We start from the raw sequence: 18,922 nt of genomic DNA on the forward strand, positions 1-18,922 counted from the left end.
GTTTCCGAGAAATAAGACTCATTTCGCCGCATAAAATTACAGTTTTAATTTTTCGTATGATAAACGGTAACAGGTAGTCGTTTTACGCTTCGCGTTAATTCATTACAAATAACTGAACGCTTCTTACGTACTTTCTTCTTCGTATTTTCCAGAATTGGAATATGAGTTGGGTTTCGCCTAATCTAGGTAGTTGGTTTGTCATTTCCCTCACCTAACTGAATAAGAGACGTGATTTTTCTGCTTCTGAAATAGCAACAGAGCATTCAGGTGCAATTTAGGAAGCAACTTGCTCAGGTTATCTCAGAAATTAGAAGAAAAACGAGTCTCAAAAGCGCAGTCTCTATTTAGAATTCAACTTTATCAATATTAACTAACATCGATTTAACGAAGGCACTACTTAAATATTATGAATGACCAATTACCCTTACAAAAACGTCATTCGATTGTTAGTTTAGAACATTAACCTACAACGCGAATGCAATGTTGAATTTTGAATTAAATCGCAACAGTTAATCCTTCTTACAAATGAATGGCACATCCTTGGTGTTTACTTTCCTGGTGCATATGGAGTGTAACCTACATGTGGCCTATCAATCCGACAGGCTGTCCACTAAAGAATAATCAGTACATTGTATTGGCATTACTTGCTGTATAGAAATTGAATATTATATGTTATTGTTAGCTTAATGTCTTTGTGCTTCACTGTTTTACTGTCATCTGCATTAGCAGTTTGCCAACATCAATTATGGAGATAGCACAACCCGCTGAATTTAATATTTGCTTTGGCCTGATTAAATCGACATCCGAGGTCTAAGTAATTCTACATGATGCGTACGGAGAGTCTGGTCTCCCCTAGAGGACAGTAAGAAGATAATTTAAAATGTTTGCAGAGAGAAGATAAAAAATGTGGACCCGGAGCTCCAACCATTGCTCTTACGGAAGTATATACTGACACAGCTGCTTCCAATGTTGGAGAAGATCATCGAATACCGTTAAGAGAAGATCAGAAATATTGAAAATTTCATCATTTGCGACACCAACACAGGGAACTGAAAATTTTACAAATCGTGGATTCCGTGAAATAGCAATAATCTCGCGAAGGTAAAAGTAGGTATTTTTCCTGGTCCCCAATGTAAAGAAACACCTTCGTGCAAATCACTTTCACTATCAGAAGCAGATGTACTCGTACAGGAGCACTGAGGAGAACTGAACATGTTTCAACTAGCAATGGCTGTCCATGACTTAATGCTGGAGTGCAAAAAATTACACGCTTCCCACAATTACATAACAAATCAAACTAACAGTAAGAATGACATGAAATGAATATTCTCAATTGATCATTAGATTAAAAGAGATTATGAACATTCTTTTTCGAACAGAACTTGAACTTAAGTGTGGCTAAAGACTTTTTTTTCATATTTCTGATCATCAAGAGCGATAGAAAGTGAGTGAAATATTACCATATGAGAATTGTCAAACAAAAAAAAATGAAGTTAAAGTTTTTCACTCCGCTTTCCACATTTTCGCTGAAATAATAACTTCATTATCTCTAATTATTTATAATATCTATTACTAGGTTTTTCAATACTTCAAGTAGTAGTTTTGAGGGGAGGCGACCGACAGCTAAGGTCATTTGCGCCATAGGGGATGGACAGGAAAGGATGAAGGGTGGAGAGAAACCCGGCGTCGGCATTAGCCTACTCTTTACGAAAGGCGCCAAGAGGTCCGCAGTTTAACGTCCCATCCGACGGACGGCGTACTCACTCAAAGTACCCTCCACAAAGCACCTCAAGTAGGGATCGAGATACCTCTGAAAAATATTCAACACCGCCGGGATTTGAACCCGCGCCCTCAGGGTGGGAAGCCAGTACGTTAGCCCCCGCACCATCTCGATCCCCTCAATACTTCAATCACCCGTTTATACGACTATAAGTATCACTGATCAATCGGCCACAACATTTTGAAACCTTCTCAGGAAACAGCAACCACAGGCATTCCGTAGGTTAAATTTTTCCTCAAATGTTCTCTATTAATATTTTAGGCGAAAGGCATACATAAGAACTTGTATACTACCAAAGAGCAAGGAAACCTTTTCTTAGTAAAATACTCATTTGAGAACCTTTCCGACAATCGCAAATGGTACGTTATTGATAGCGTGGTAGTAATTTCTACTTTCAAGGCTTATAAACAGTGTTTTTATCCTTTCGGAAATAACTTTACGTGGCATTATTACCTAAAGTGATGAGCTAAGAGTTCTTGTGTACGATCAGTAATCATTGTAAAGCACTGTTTATCGATCTCAGTACATGTAAAATCGTAAAACTAGGCTACCATCATTTGTTTTACAATCTCCGTTGCAAGCAATACTTCACACTTGTCAATGGTAAAGAAAGAGCATCACAGTAATTATGAAAAAAGAACCGTCGGCCGACTCTCCCCGGCCTTTCTCCCTTCACCTATTAACTAATTTCATCATTGATCAATAAGGTTTATAACACATACTTTTATAGAAATCTTATTTATTTAGTATTTATTTATCAAAATCATAGCTTTATACTGCATCCAAAATAGGTTTAAATCACAGATGGATACCAAAGGCAGATTTAATGAAGATGGCTTCCTTGGCACATGTAAATAAAACGATCGTATTTTTTTGTTCATAAAAATTTTCAACTCACATTCTTTCCTGTCATCAAACTCCTACCTACTCGTTGAACTTCATATAGTATTTTGTCTAAGTTCGCACCAATTAAGATACACTAGCATTTACATCATACAAAATACATTAAAAAATTTCACGATCCAACATGCATACGATAAAACAAATTAAACTCTGAGGTCATCATTAGGATGGCTTGGAAGCAATTGTTGTGAATTGATCACTCAAATCATTAATCAAATGGGTATAATCACTGGAGAAATACTGCAATTAAATCGCCTACATCACAACATTCAAAAATCTCTAAGCCCTGTATTAAAGATCAAGTTATTTTCCAGAACGTTGGTTCATACGTTCCGACCCATCATCCTATAGAGGATGTAAAAATATCGTGAGTAGATCGCATGCTTGAAATTTTTTCAAGACCAAGCACAAGAGAAGCATTGAATTTAAAAATAGTACAGAAAAGAGAGAAAAGTTTTCAAGTGTCACCGCATAAAGCTTAGAAATACTTGTCATAAAGAGTAAATAATACCTATGTGGATCACCTGCCATCAACTTAGATATTTTTACAGATTTCTCATGCCTTACAAGGGTGGTCTCATAAGTACCCGGCCTGACCTAGAGATGGCGGCCAGTGTTGTTGATTCAATTGAGTGTTTAGTAAAATTTCAGAGCAGCAAAGCAGAATTTTCGCGCCGTTTTATAACCATAGATGAACCATGGGTACATTACGTCAAACCCGAAACAAAAGAATAATCAAAGCAATAGATTCAAAAGGGAGAACCGACTCCAAAGAAGGCGAACACCGTTTCATCTCCAAGCAAGGTCATGGCGTCGGTGTTTTGGGATGCGCGTGGGATAACTTTCATTGACTATCTTAAAAAACGAAAAACTATCAACGGCGAGTATTATGCGAAATTATTGCGACTTTCAAGCGAAGAAATCAAGCAAAACCGGCCGCATTTTGCGAAGAAGAAACTGTTGTTTCATCAAGACAATGCACCAGCTCACAAATCCGTTATTGCAATGGCCAAAATTCATGAATTTAAGTTTAAATTGCTACCTTATGCGCCCTATCCGCCAGATGTAGCCCCCTCGGGAGTATTTTCTGCTCGTAAACTTGAAAGAATGGTGGTCAAAGATTTTCCAACCATGAAGATGTGATGTCGTCAGTGAATGGCTATTTTGAGGAGCTAGACAGTTGTTATTATAAAAAGGGCACCGAAAATTTTGAACATCATTGGGAAAAGTGTATCGAGCTGAAACGAGATTAAGTTGAAAATAAATACATTTTTTTCTACCGTGTTTTTGTTTTCTTTGTTGGGTCGGGCACTTCTGGGACCACCCTCGTACATGGCCGTAAAATACTCAGTAATATTTTCCCTAAAAAATAACTTTCCTCCATTCTTTTTTGAGTTTTATACTTGCGGAAAACTAAACATTTGTGAATTCCAGTAAATTATTTTCATCGTATTCCATTATTTTAGCTAATATATGAAAGGTAAAATGCAAAATACACCCAGTAAAACATGATAGGTGATTCACTATCTCGTAAATAATATTCAGTCTTGAATTCCTTCCAAAAAATTCGAAGATCTTTTCAAATGTCACCATTAGTGTTACGAGCATTATAAACATCCCTATTTTGTATTCGTACCGTTAATATACGTGTATGAGTGAATGAGTACATCAAGAAGAACTAAATAAATGTATTCATTTTATTTTTTTCCATCCAACTTCTGAAATAAGCCTATCCCCAAAAAAGTAAGCCATCGTGTCCGGCTTCAGTTCTTTTGCCAAAATACACGGTCTCGTTTGCAAATCAGATAAACTACCATCATCCACTTCGTACCATACTACTTCACAGCCCACACTCCTTTTCCTCCATCCCCCTACAGCCTCCACCTCCTTACTTTGCTTCCCTTTCGCTCAACCCCTCCAGAGCCCCACCAGCCTGCCCCTCCACCGTCTCCGAACCCCTTAATCCCCCCCGCCAGCCGTCCCCTCGCGCCCCTCACGAAGGGATACCGAAGGCGTTTCGAAGGCTCCCTCGCACAGTCTGTGGTCATCGGTTAGCAGGAGTGGCGGCTACTTAGGGAACACAGCAGGAGGACCGGCCGCACGAGGTCACCGAAGAGAGGGAGGCATTAAGTTTGCTGTGTGAGTGAAATGATTACGTTCTCTTTTCCCTTGCTAGAGAGGCTAGCCTTGACGTCTGCTTCTTCATTGACTGCGATGTTGATGCGAGACGTTCTTTCCGACGTTGCACACGGAAAAGGAATACGTTCAATTCAGCGTAGTGATGAAGAATTATTAGAAGAATTTTACGCAAATCCAGGCCACCACGTTAACCTCATCAACAAAGAGATTTCGAGTGGTTTTTGAACATATTTTCGAAGCGCCTTTGTATGTTTATAGTTTAGCTCAGAGAAGAGTTTCTGCACGCGGAGTCATTATCTTTTTTTTACAATTATCTGGCCAGACGAAGTAACTTCTTTTAAAAAGGGAAATGCCTTAAACTTCCAGAATATTCTGGTATTTTCCAAAGCAAAAATTTTGACTCATGGGAGTTCTGGAGTGCTGGCAGCTCATAGTGCGTCATTTGTCTCGAGTATATATTTTCCGGGTTCTTGTGAAGTTACTCTGTCATGGATCATAATAAATCGTAAGCGAGTGACGACTTCGGAACAACTTTAGCACTGGCTTCATGATTCGGTTTTATTAATTCAAATAATTGGTTTTTTATTCCTTTTTTCATGGCAGAGTTTACAGATTTCAATTTGTAAAAGAAGATTTTCTGTTCACAATTCTTGTTTTCACAAAGAGCCCGTTATTCAGCAAACTGGTAAAACGTTTTTGTACGCAAGAGTTATTTTTAATTTTTTCTGTTTCCTATTCCCTGTTTCTCGCCAATGATATCAACATATCTCATCTAGTTCTCCAGGAAATATCCCTTATATTGCGTCAAACGTTTTTGCACTATATCTCTTCTGATTGGGATATTGCAAATAAGGTATTTTGATTAGGACTACATTCTGGATAGTAAGAATTTCATATTTTATCATTAAATATCATAAAAATTTAATAGAATGATAAAAAAATACTTTGCTGCTGTAATATTTTGAAAATGACTAGTTATAATGTTTCACTTACTCCCATACGCAGAAATCCGATTTCGTTTTTCTCTTTAAGTATGCTTAAAAAATTCCCGAAAATTTATTTTTTCCCAACTGTACTAAACCTTTTGCTGTTATTCATCGCAGGTATACTTCTGGAGAATCGATTTTTTGTAAACGTGCAAATGTTATATAAACGCATTTCGAATTCATTTCGTTTCTTATCGGGAAAATTACGACCCTACGCTAAGTTGCACGTCTTTTCTCCTCACATAGGCATTTGGGAATCATGTCTACAGATACTGAATGCATATTGTAGTAATTTTTCCATGTTACTCATTTTTGCATTGCATCCAACTACGGCTGACATTTTTCCACATGAAAAATGGAGGCTAAAATAGCAATTAAACAGCTTACTCTAACTTATGCCTCTTATTAGTCCATCGGGTACACTTACAAAATTAGTCTTCGCGACCATGCGTAACATTGACGTTCCTCTATCCCAAAAAGTTTCTGATTCCCAATGACGTGCTTTGCAATATCCATACACGATATTTCTCATTTGCTCTAATCTAATTCCGTAACTTTCCATCGATAGGAACAACGTTTCCCCCAGAATATTCATTCATTCATTGCAATATGCCATTCCAGAACCTCGATAAGTTTCGTTAGATAAGTTTCGAGAGAAAAACCTTGGACACGGATTGCCGAAAATTTGCAAAGATTCACAAATGGCACATTGGACCAGTCTCGCAAGGTCTTCCTTTTTACAGCCGACTTCGCACGGGTAACGTTCTCAGTCACGAGCTCTTATTTGATTTGCGATGCTCCTATGGGGCCACGCTCACTTCTCCGGAAACCACTTATGGACAGAAAGTTACTGCTGGAGGCCGCATAAGCTCGCGGAGGAAGATTATGACGTAACCGGTCTCGCCCACCGCCCCCTTTACCACTTCGCTATCACTCCCACTTTCTTTTATTTGTTCTCTTATATCTCCTTCCTTTCCATTTCTCCCATCATCACAGGTCGCTTATCCCTATACTCTACCTTTGGGCTCTTCCCAGTCGTTACTTTTCTTTTTTTTACCTCTCCTCCCGGAAAATCAAATGCGTTAAAATCCAATCGCCAGACCGCAAGCCACCGCCGCCTCCTGCCTATAAGCTCGTATGAGCATTGAAGCGAGACACGCGATGTCAGCCCTGGTAAAGACCAAGAAGCTTTAAGCTCACTGAAAAACACGCTGTTCACCCAACGCGTAGTATGCCAACTGCGGGTGAGAGTTACTCGCTCTACTCTGAGCAAAATGTAGCACTATTGGCGTATCTACTAATATGTAAGTAGTTGATAAAAATTATTAACATAATAAAATCAAAGTGAAGTCTAATAAAGAGATCTCACATCATTAAAATCAAAGTGTTTTCACGTGGAATAGGGAGTGTCTTAAGCCCCAATATAATCGCGTCTAATCACTTGCATGTTGTCGATCTCCAATCGAAGGTCAAATATGAAACACCTATTTTTATTTTCGTTCCTATTTAATCAAGAATTAAGACAGGTACAGGCTAACGAAAACGAACTTATTTGTAGAAAATGGCAGCTTTCACTGAAAGTCATGCAAATTTATTTCATGTTTTCTTTACTTAGTTTTCGGCTGCAGAGCAAAAAGTAAATAATTACATAATATTATCCCTTTTATAAGCTAAATAAGTCATTAAATTATAAAAGTAAAGTATACGCTGCTGGTTGGTTGTCATCTAGCATAGACTATAAGTGTCCTTCATCCTAAAAGCCCTCACATAGGTGTGTGGGACGGGATGATAAAATAATTTATAAGTGTAAATACTCGTATAACTACAATAATAAGACCATAGATCATTTTAAATTAGAATTTTCGGGTGCCTTTGCCGGATTATTGACTTAAGTCGATGCTTTCAAGGCCAGCTCCATTATCGCCTTCATCCCTGAATACCACGGTTGAGTTGTCCCGTGAAACACCAGTATCCGACTACTTAATCCGGGATAATCCGAATTATGCGTCTCTTTTATAAAAATTTTTGAAGTCAGAAATTCCATTCTTGCGTGTTATCATTGACGCCCTTCGATAAAATGTCTTTTTTCACGAAAGTAGAATTGTAATAAAATATAGTTAATTTAGACACGGGATTTTATGAGTAACGACCAAATGCCCCTTTTGAACTGGTAGATTTACTAAATTTCCGGTAGATGACTCTATCGCCAGGAGGTTTTATGAATTGCTTTGAATATTGAAGCGCAAATATTTTACTGAAAAAAAGTAAATGTTGCCTTCATAAATCAAAGGAACCATTTTGCAAACAGTCAAGAGAAACTATTGACATTCTAATTTAGACAATTTTACCCTCACATCATCATATCGTGTGGCGATTGGGCGCCTGTTTGAGGTGTCGGCATAGAAAAATTAATCGAAAGAATCACGCATTTTAATTGAAAACATGAAATTATATCAAATTAAAAAATTAAAATCATCCGTGAGCACTAAGGTATCAGCTACTATTCATTGTGACTTTCTGGCGTTCATCGTTGTTAGCAAAAAAACATAACTTTTTAAATGTAAAAAAAATTCAAACGGTTGAATAATTAAGGAAGGTAGATTTATGAGGAAATATTCTTACAACAGATAAATTTAAACTTACCTAAAGATGAATATAGTTTCAAAACAGGAATCACTAATCTTTTCAACTTTACGATAAAAAAAGACTTTCACGAAAGTTTTAAAGAGCTACAAGAGTTGCCAAGCATGAGGTTGAGAAGCACTCGCGCTATTAACTACTCGTGCGAGTGGTGGCAAAATTTATAACCTAATCCGTTAAATTCCACCTTAAATGATCGACTAATACGTGACAGAAACCGTGCGTTTTAGCATGCATATACATTTTTCTTTATCGGGATAATATTTGCTTGAAATACTCACCCATCTCATTTGAAAACACAATAAATTTTATTTTCATTAGCAATAACATTTACTAATGAGCAATACAAATCCGCTAATCGCTATAAATTACATTAAATTGCTACACTGAACCGTATTAAATCGGCAACTTGGTATGCTCTTAAATTCTGCCACGAAAGATAGTCGCTATCATCTCTTCCCACTGGTAAATGGTAATCGTTATATCCTACACATAATTTTATCCTCTCAAAATGATATCCGGTAAAATGAAGCAAAACCCTCCATGCAATTCACTCTATTATGGTAAAATTTGTATATTTTTATTTAAAATCTATGTTAATCTCCTCACTTCAAATATAGCAACGTTTATATAAGTACCATCGCTTAAAATCATTTTATCAAGATTTCTATTGATCTTGTTACTTACAACGATAATAACAATATTTCGGCCAAATTTCAAGAGTTCAAATCTCAATTTAAGTTTCAAATCATCAGAATTCTCAATATGTCCAGTTATGATCGCAAATGTATCTAATGCGATTTCCAACAACTGCTCGAAAAGAGAGAGGGGGCCGGAAACAAAAATTTTTAAATGACACCTTTTAAAAATAATCCTAAAAAGCGCGAACCCTTATTCTGAAGTCAAATAAGGCAGTAATTACTTTCTAAAAGACTAATATTCACGAACGTGATTCGCTTTTATTTTCATAGTGACACTTTATCAAAATGAATATATCAAAATGTCCATAAAAATTTATTTTTGAAGAAATGACAATGCTGGCAAAATTTGCATGAAAACATTCTTAACACAAATTTTCAAGTCAAAAACATATACTAATTTAACTGAAAATTTGTTGAAAATCTTATGTTGCTTCCCAAAATCTTATGAGTTATTACTTCCCAATTGCTAGTTTGTTCATGCCTTTAATTAATGCGCTATATTAACGTCAAAACTTAAATTAAGTTCAATCAAATCCGTTTGATAAAGTGCATATAGTCTCAGTTATGTACAATGAAAGGTATCAACGGGACTTTGGTTCAAGGACTGTCGAAACCTGCATTTCCGTGGAGATTTCGACGCTCAACTTTCAAGTGTTTGTCTTTCATGGAGATGTTTCCTTTACAATACGTATCTATAAAATACAATACAAATTAGCCGATTTACAACAATAATAATTTAACTCTAGAATAATCAGACTTAAATGTGCGCATTTAAATAAATGTACATGAAAAACGTTTGTAAACTAAAATAATCGAGGGGATATTTTTACTGCATTAAGTAATCGTTCCTTAAGTGATCCCTGTATTAAGAGTTCAATGATCTTATCAATTTAAAAACATGGCATGAACATTGGTCTTTAATTATAGAACTTCGTAACCTAAAAAAATGTAATTTTTCCTCATCTTATTCAGATATTCAAGTGTTATGGTAAATTATTTTTTGTATTTGTATCACATCACATTCCTGTAGTCTCTATTACCTTTATTCCGTATTTATTATATTGTCAACAAATAAACAATGAAAATCATACATATAACCATATATATATATGTATATATATACATATATATATATATTTATATACTAATTTATATAGAAACAGATATAAGGAAAATGGATAGGAACACACACTAAGGACGAACACAGGAGAGGTGGGGAAGGCAGAATCCAGCAGATCACGAATGTAAAAATATTTCCTAGACCGGGATGTATATATATATATATATATATATATATATATATATATATATATATATATGTATGTATATATAAGGCAAGGCACTCTGGAGACGGCTACTCCACCCAAGCTATGTGATTTTTCGGGTACCAGATCTTCCTGGGAAACCATAACTGACATAGGAACTGGAGCTGGCCGCCCTACCCTGATGTGTCACAAGACGTTGGGCTTAGTACTAGGTGAACACATCATCATCAACTACCAAACCAACCTAAGGGTTGAATACTGTGTTCATGGTTTTTTGTATAAAAAACCATAAACACAGTTATCAACCCAAATGTCGGTTTAGTAGGTGATGGTAGAGTTCACCCAGTACTACTATATGCCCGACGGCGTGTGAAATTCACACATCAGGGTAGGGGGGCCAGTTCCTTTTCCTTGCCGGTTATGGATTCCCAGGAAGGCCTGGTACCCGAAAAATAGCATAGCTTGGGTGGAGCTGCAGGTGCCCAGAGTGCCTTGCCTGGGAATTGAACCCGGGCCCCTATGGTTTTTTGTATATATAATGAATATTTTTTTCGCCATATGGCGTGTTTTTTGTGTTTGAATGTGTCTGTGGGTGTATATATATATGAGGTCTGATCACAAAGTATCACGACTTTTGTGTTTTTTCACAAATAATTTATTTATTCCTGAATATCTATTTTGTCCCCTTCAAAGTAATTCCCATTAGATATTATACCCTTGTGCCAACGTTTTCTTTAATTCTCGAATCACTTCAAAAAATCACTTTTTGTGATCTTGTTCAGCTCCTCCATCGATGGGGTCTTTATCTCGTCAATCGTAGCGTAGCGTCGTCCTTTCATGGGCCTCTTCAGTTTCGGGAACGAGAAAAAGTCACTGGGGCCAGATCTGGGGAACACGGAGGCCACGGCATCATAAGTGTGTTGTTTTTGGCCGAATATTCGCGCACAAGTAACGATGTGTGAGCAGGGGCATTTTCATGGTGCAAAAGCCAATTTTTGTTCTTCCATAAATCCGAGCGTTTTTGGTGGATTGCTTGGCGCAAATTGCGCATAACTAGCAGGTAATATTGCTTATTTATCGTTTTACCCTGTGGAAAGAACTCATGACGCACCACGCACCTGCAATCGAAGATAATTTTAACCAACCTTCACATTCGACCGAACTTAGCGCGCTTTTTTCGGTCTTGGCTCGTCTGCAGCTTTCATTGGGATGAATGGGAGTTTGGGAGTTTCCACGTCTTAACCATAAACCCATGATTCGTCACCAGTTATGACCCTCTGGAGCAAATTTTGGTTGTCGCGTAGAGCGTTCAACACCTCATTAGCAATGTTATGCGTGGCTGTTTTTGGTCGAAATTGAGCAATTTTGGTACGAATTTCGCGGCGACCCGTGTTATACCCAAATCATTGGTAATGGATGAGCCAATCAATATGTTTAGGTCCTCAGCAACTTCTCTAACGGTGATTCGACGATTGACAATACTATTTTCTTCACTTCATCAATCTGTTGTTTACGTGCTCGGGCATCCGGCACGCTCTTTGTCCTTCACATCTTCTCGGTCCTCTGAGAACCTATTGTGACACCGATAAACGTTGCTTCGGTCCAAGGTAGCTTTTACATATGCCACTGTCAACAATCGGAAAACGTCCGCGCACTTAATTTCGTTTTTCACACAAAATTTGAAACAGATTCTTTGATCCATTTTTGGAACAGGCAAAAATCGAAAACAAGCCAAAACACGTCCAAGCAAAACAGCTGTCAAAAATTAACTGAAAATTCAAAAAGGCCAAATTTTTCGGCATAAGTGAGAAACATAAGTTTAAAAACGCCACAAAAAATCGAAACTCAAATACACGCAACCCGAGGATATTCAAAATTCGCGATACTTTTTGGACATACCTCGTATACTTACACATATATACATCCAAGCACGAAGATTCCGGCATATAGCGAAAATATATTCATTCACAAGGGCAAAGACATATGAAAATGGATAGGAACATATCTCACCTGTGCTTGTCTTTTATATGTGCTCCTATACATTTTCCTATGTCTGCCTCCTTGTGCATGAATATTTGGAGGAATATAAGTTATATATATATATATATATATATATATATATATATATATATATATATATATATATAATATAACACACTTGGACAGCAAAAAACAATATAAGAACACATAAAAAGATCACTCACACGTTATTTCTTGATCATTTCGACGGAATTCAGCTCCGTCTTCATCGAAAGAAAGAGAAATCCGATGAAGACGGAGCTGAATTCCGTCGAAATGATCAAAAAATAACGTGTGAGTGATCTTTTTATGTGTTTTTATATTATTTGTTGCTGTCCAAGTTTGTTATTCAACACTTCCGTGTTATTTCGACGAAATCATATACGAGGGTCATCCGGAAAGTAGTACCCGTTCGTGAAATAAAGACACAAAAGTAAATATTAACAAACATAAAAAATTTTATTTGAAAGAGGATACTTTAAACTACTTCTCAACATAATCTCCAAGCAAATTAAGGCATTTGTCATAACGTGTGACAAGTTTCTGTATTCCTGCTGCATAGTCCTTCGCCGCCAGCTCATTGAGATACGCGAGGGACCCATCTTGCACAAATTTTTGCATAATGCAGATGGTGTTTAACAATTTCATGAACAATTGTTCGAGAAACATTGGGAAAATGCTCACAGATGTCATCAATTGTGACGCGCCGATCGTTCCTCACGAATTCGTCAACTGAGCTCACCAGTTGGTCTGTAATGACAGACGGTCTCTCCGAACGCTCATCGTCGTGTGTGTTCCCCCTCCCCATGTTGAAGTTGCGACACCACCGCCGAACAGACGACTCGTCCATTACATTGTCTCCATACACCTCCTTTAATTGGCGATGAATATCACATGGGCGAACGTTTCTTGCATTGAGGAATTTAATCACTGCCCTCACTTCACAACTGGCGGCGTTCTCAATTTTTTTAAACATTGTAAACAATCACAGAAACAACACAGGCAATGCTAGCGTCACGCAACTTGGCTCAGAGAAGGCATACAAGCCACTGAAGCTATCTGACCTCGTCCAGCGGCTACTCGCGTCGTCAGCACTTCATGCGGCACGAACGGGTACTACTTTCCGGATGACCCTCGTATATAGATTCTGATGATGACGGCCGTGCCGCAGAAACGTCAAAACTGCATATGTGAGTGTCCTTTCTTGTGTTGCTATGTTTTAAAAATCATAATTAGTGTTTTTATACATTTGTACGTTGCCTAAGAGCGTTCTCTTTCGAATATATATATATATATATATATATATATATATATATATATATATATATATATATATATATATATATATATATATATATGTATATGTGCGTGTGTGTGAAGGTGTGCACATGCATACTTATATTTTATATGCACCTTTATATGCATACACAAACATAGATATATGTATGTGTGTGTGGATTGATTTTTTCTACGAAAGTCTCACGGATAACTGTGGACAGAGGGAACTCCTTCCTTCTGTCCTCAGTTTTGCCCCCGAAAATGTCTAAAATACGCGTGAGTGTATTTTTTATGTATACTATATAGGTCAATAAATTCAGTCAGATAAGATCAATCGCTTTGTAGGAGAGCCTAATACATTGCCCTGGCATAATTTCGCACTTTTCTCAGTGCTAGGGTTGATTCCTGTCTTTTAGAATTTGGTTCTACCTTTTTCAATGGAATTAATTCCATTACCATATGCATCAGTGTACATCGAGCAAATTTATCTCCAATAATTCTATGTAAACAATGAGCTTCGCGTAATACATTATTCATGGAGTCACTCGTCTTTTTCTCTTAATGCCAGGCCAGTAAACAAATACAAAAATGGTTCGCTTATTTTTGGCCAAATGCAGCTTAACTATCGGAAAGTTTTTTCTCGAAAAATGAAAAAAATTGAACTGTCACATGCTTCACACTATCCTGACTTTCGTTTACAAACAAAACGTCACTACATTAGCGAATACTGTTATCCGGAATCATTTAATATCTTGTGCAATTGACTATTACCACAAAAGGCGCTGCTATCCGTGGCATCAAACTATGCACTATTCAAATAAGCGTCACGAAGCAGTCGATGCATCGATGATACGCCGATGACATAAAAATAGTTCGGTGAGCTTATTTTGTAACCTGGAAGGGGGACGGAGGATTTACGTCGCTACTCCTTCCTTAAAAGGCAAAAAACGTCATGAGTCTTACAATAGCCCCTGTGGCTCTCTGTACCGCAGCCCCGTGCTGTAGCAGGTCGCTTGCTTCGAGAGGGCATTTTGATTACAATATGTACGGAGCATTGAGAGACTGATGAGGTTTTAAGAAGGCGTTTTGAACAATTAACTCACGAAATACATTGATTTTCCCGAAAAAAAACGTCCATTTTCTTCCCAAATACACTGTTTGTTTAGAAATTCCATGCTTTTGGGCTCCTTTCGATTTTCCCTAATTCTCCATGCTTTTTCCGGTTGTCGGGGTGCTAGACACAATTGGACTGGTCAATACATATCTATTCTTCCACACCTAAGAAATTTCTTTCGCTCGCATATGCATTAAAAGGTACGCGCTAAGTGACACTATCTGTAAGTGATGTTGACAACAGCAAGTGCATTGTTTTGGCATCGGGACCTGGAAGAAAACTGTCGTCGTTACAATTTTGGCATACATATAAGTACGTTCTTTGACCTTGAGAGGACCTTGCTTATGGGCAATGAGGACTGTCATCTGGCGGACGAGCCCTTAAAAACTGTTAGCTTTTTAAGGTGTAAAGCCTTTCCTACGGCTGTAATAGGGTATCTTTTGTGCATACTTCCGCAACTGACTTGCCAACTAAGCCCACCCCAAAGGTCAGCCTGATCACGTGCACAACGCAAGCTACGAGGGAGCTGGGAGAAGGGAAAGGGGCAGGGGATCGGAGATTTAGGGAAGTTGAATGAGAGCACTCCCTTGTAATAGGCTGAGATCTCATAGTACCATTTCCCACAATTTACAAAAGGGAACATCTCAGGGAAAAAGCATCCAGCAATGATATAGTATTTTTCGGGCAGACATTAAGGAAGAGAGCCTATTCAGAAAAGGGCAGATGCGCACGTTTTTCAAACTTTCAGACGTCCATGTTCCAATATATGCTTCAAGGCGACTCAAACAAAGTAGCCAATGATACTAAGTTGGCATTCCAAACAATTAATGCGTTTTATGTCCGCACATTAAATATCCAATATGATCTCCTCATTGCTTTTCCCACTTATTTGAAAAAATCTGGGATCAGCACATAGGATCCTGTCATTAAAAATGCATTCAGTCTTTCGAGATTAAGATACAAGAGAAAACCCCTAGGAGTTGATTGGGGTAATCCGCAGTTCGTAGGTTCACGAAAGGTCTCGAGTTCAAAAATCTCTGAAGGTATGAATGAAGCGTTATAAATTCAATATCTATTTTGGGTTAACTACGAAAACATGCCATAGGAGAACCGGAAACGCTGCCTCAAAACTTGTAGGTCACAATGTAAATTGATATACTCATAATCCTAATAAATTCAATATTCGCCTTTGCTACAAATCAGTTCAAATTGAAATGTCACGGTGTATAATGCAACCGCATATACAACATTAGTCAGTGAAATCATTAACTTACATTATGCACACCAAAAATGAAGCTCTTTGGTATTATGCCTCAAAATTGTAGAGAGAGGGAGTACTATTTAAAGGACACATTCGTTATCACTAATGACTATGAACTCATGAACATTTCTTTGAGTTTTTATGGACAACCTATACTCCGGGGAAGAATACTTGAAGAATGCCCCTTCTGAGTAAAGACAGAGCGTATTATTTATATATCCAAATAGTTCATTAGAAGCAGTTCACGATGATACAAAGAGTCGCAACCTGCATAATTTTTGTAGAGATAATTACCCTAAATGTCTGCATAACCGACTTACGAGTTCCTTCCACCAACTCTCACTTTGCATATCTAAAAATAAAGCAGTACAATATGACAATGGCAGTAATAGTGCAGATTTGAATCGCTCATTTTTCTCTCGCACACGATTGGCTTCCGTCAACTGAATAGCACTCATACTTCACCTTTTGCTTGAAAGTCTTTATTTTTCTTTTCTGAAAAAATAAAATACATGTAAGGCTTCGTGACTATCATAACTTGAAAATAACTCGTGAAAATGGCTTTCGCAACTAAATGTCAGAGGTCGCAGAAACATTTTGGTTAATTCTTTGGGTCTGGTTTTATAAAGACCGGCCGGACTTAGAGTCTAAACTATACCAAATTGGATTCAAAATTATTTACGTAGTTTGAACTCATAATTTTTTTTCTATCTAACTTGAGAAAAAACGACGAATAGAAGGTTATTCTTATAAAATTTAGAACAGAATACAATGTCTGCAAGTTCATGAAACGCAAGGTTAACAGTTCACTCTCCCTTTCTTCAATCACATCAGGTGATATTACACATTATTTTTTTAGTTCTTCTTATATTTTAATGTCTGTCTTACTTAAACAAAATATTTACTCGATTAATTTATTGAAATTACCAGAAAATCAAAAGAGTCTGGAGATCTCTAAAACTTGCAATTAATGATCAAATTCCGGTTAAATTTCCCCGGCAATGAAGCACTGGCAGTGGTAGGGGTACCGGGGTACGTGCACACAAGGAAGCTAGCGAGGATAATTCGAAGAACTGAAAAGGTTTCTTAATTCGTCAAATCGAATTTAGGAGTAGCGAAGAGTGTCGCCCTACTTCGAGTCCTAGCTCGCTTCCCTTCGTCCTCGAGTTGTTTTTCTTTATCCACAGAGAGCAAACCTAAATACGGCCATTTTGGCAACTTTCTCATGTCTCAATGCCATTAAAAAATTAGAGACCCAGCTCACCGCTAAAAGCCAGTCGCAATGAGTGCACGAAACGTATGTACGGGCTAGCATAATTTCTCAAGAAAAAGACCACACCGTTCTGCATATTAATGCATTCGTGTTTTGAACGAAGAGGGTAATTATGCTCCAAAGGGTAACTCTATTTAAATTTAAATGGCTGTCAAACAATTGTGTAACCTATTAATCATATTACTGTTCACTTTTTCCGCAGAACCTCAATCTATATACCAATTACTTACTTATCAAACGTCTACACTTATTTTTATCATTATTTCTTTTTCGTTGCAACTATAACATTAAGACGCGATTTTTTTTAACAAGAGCCTAGCCAAATTGAAAAAACGGTTCTCGTTAGATGGCCGCAATTTAGAAATATTGGGCACAGAAGGGTGAACTCTATAACTTTACCGTGATGCTCATTTCCCCTACTTGCATTTATCATGGTTTAGAACAATGAAGCAATATGTACCTTAGTATCTATGGTTCCTATTTAAGCCCCACCACACCAACATCAAGAAGATATTTTGAAGATAGGAACTACCACAATACAATCAAAAAATGCCTTATCTCTTTTACTTTTATCTGCGAAGTCCACTTGTAAACAACTATTCCCTGCATAATTTCATTCCAACGGGAAAAGAGAATATTGTTTTAAAATTATAAGAACTTATAAGTTTCACGGTTTTAATGATATATAACTGAATAAAATAAAGAGTTCAAAATACATTTTATGGAGGTAGACTAGTAGACTATTGGAAGAGTTATGGTCCCGGTTCTTTAATAGCTAGCTTCTCTAAGTACAGGGTTCGTCCGGAAAATAAAAGTACTGAGCTCAGGAAAAAAAATTTATTGCACTTTTACATATCTTAAGCTAATATTCCTCAAAATAGGACCCTTTTGAGTCGATACACTTGTTCCAGCGGCGTTCCCATTCCTGGAACGCTCCCGCGAAGGCATCATCAGGAACCTCTCGAAGACTCGTCGTCGACCTCTTCTCTACCCTCCACGAACATCTTGTGCCACCGAAAGATCATGTTTCTGGACATGGCTGACTCCCCGTAAGCCTGGTTAATCATACCAACAGTTTCGGTAGACGATTTCCCAAGCTTTACCGCAAATTTGATGGAATAACGCTGCTCCAAAAACTTCGGCATCGCGTTCCGTGACGTGGGTCGAGCGTGGAGGTTCGCGTTAACAGAGCTCCTCACTACACCACAGCTCAGAGCCGACTGCCTTTTTCAGCGTCGCTTGCCAACATACCCCACTCCAATCGCAGCCCGTCAGAGCGGTGCTGGGCGCGCCTGGAGCGGCGCGCCCAGCCCAGGAGTCAGTACACTTATTTTCCGGACGAACCCTGTATATAGACTAAAAAAAGATTGCAGAGGCTTTACGTCCAATGTTTGAATTAATAGGCACAAAATGAGAAATTAAATGGCACTCTGAGTGTCAATAGTTAATCCTAATTTCGTTCAGACTAATAGCGAATGAGGACGAATAAGACTATATGTGATGGAGTTGTTATTCTTGTGGCCCAATATCGCAATAGCGTTAGAGTATTATCATTTGTTTGAG

At 37.7% G+C, this 18,922-nt stretch overlaps 1 protein-coding gene across 3 annotated transcripts in view; it reads left to right on the top strand.

Moving 5' to 3' along the window:
* The first annotated feature begins 4,721 nt into the window (after positions 1 to 4,721).
* The window catches only part of ninaC (STKc_myosinIII_N_like and MYSc_Myo21 domain-containing protein ninaC), a 61,571-nt gene continuing 47,370 nt past the window's right edge, over positions 4,722 to 18,922 (top strand). For all 3 annotated transcript variants that reach the window (XM_071592719.1, XM_071592720.1, XM_071592721.1), the window contains exon 1: positions 4,722 to 4,822. The gene's annotated coding sequence lies outside the window, so the exon portion shown is untranslated. The remainder of the gene's footprint in view (positions 4,823 to 18,922) is intronic.

This window comes from Hetaerina americana, unplaced genomic scaffold (assembly GCF_022747635.1).
Source record: "Hetaerina americana unplaced genomic scaffold, ioHetAmer1.1.p SCAF_5, whole genome shotgun sequence".
NCBI classification, from domain to species: domain Eukaryota; kingdom Metazoa; phylum Arthropoda; class Insecta; order Odonata; family Calopterygidae; genus Hetaerina; species Hetaerina americana.